The 414-nt window shown below is 32.4% G+C and overlaps 1 protein-coding gene across 1 annotated transcript in view; it reads left to right on the forward strand.

Annotated features, from left to right (window-relative positions):
- Positions 1–414, forward strand: part of LOC119587931 (protein trachealess-like) — a gene marked incomplete in the record, with an annotated part of 132,256 nt that overhangs the window by 123,846 nt on the left and 7,996 nt on the right.

Consider the following 414-nt stretch of genomic DNA (forward strand, 5'->3'; position numbering starts at 1 on the left):
AAAAAAACATGGGTTACTAAAACAGTTCTACTAAAACAATAATACATTTTCTGTGCGATCTGCTGGTCGGGACGATATTGACAGTGACGTAATATCGATGATTTTAGTTGTTAGCATATGAGTGAGTGTCGGAAATACGGTGGTGTGTTAGCCCTACGTAGATAAAGGATGTTCGTTTGATGTTCGTTTGAAATTTCTTTGACGATGGAATGTCTCGTGATGTTTACAAGTAGATGCATGACATTTTTTTTTTCAAGACGTTGGAAATACTGTCATTTTTACATTCAGAGGTTGATGATTATTTGAATGTCACTAATATTAGATTTGCTCTTGTTTAGTTGTGTTTTATTATGTAGACGTAATATGAATATATAAAAAATTTCATATTGGAGTTTTCTAGGTTTACGAATCTTT

The sequence above is a fragment of the Penaeus monodon genome, chromosome 23 (genome assembly GCF_015228065.2).
Source record: "Penaeus monodon isolate SGIC_2016 chromosome 23, NSTDA_Pmon_1, whole genome shotgun sequence".
Taxonomy (NCBI): Eukaryota; Metazoa; Arthropoda; class Malacostraca; order Decapoda; family Penaeidae; genus Penaeus; species Penaeus monodon.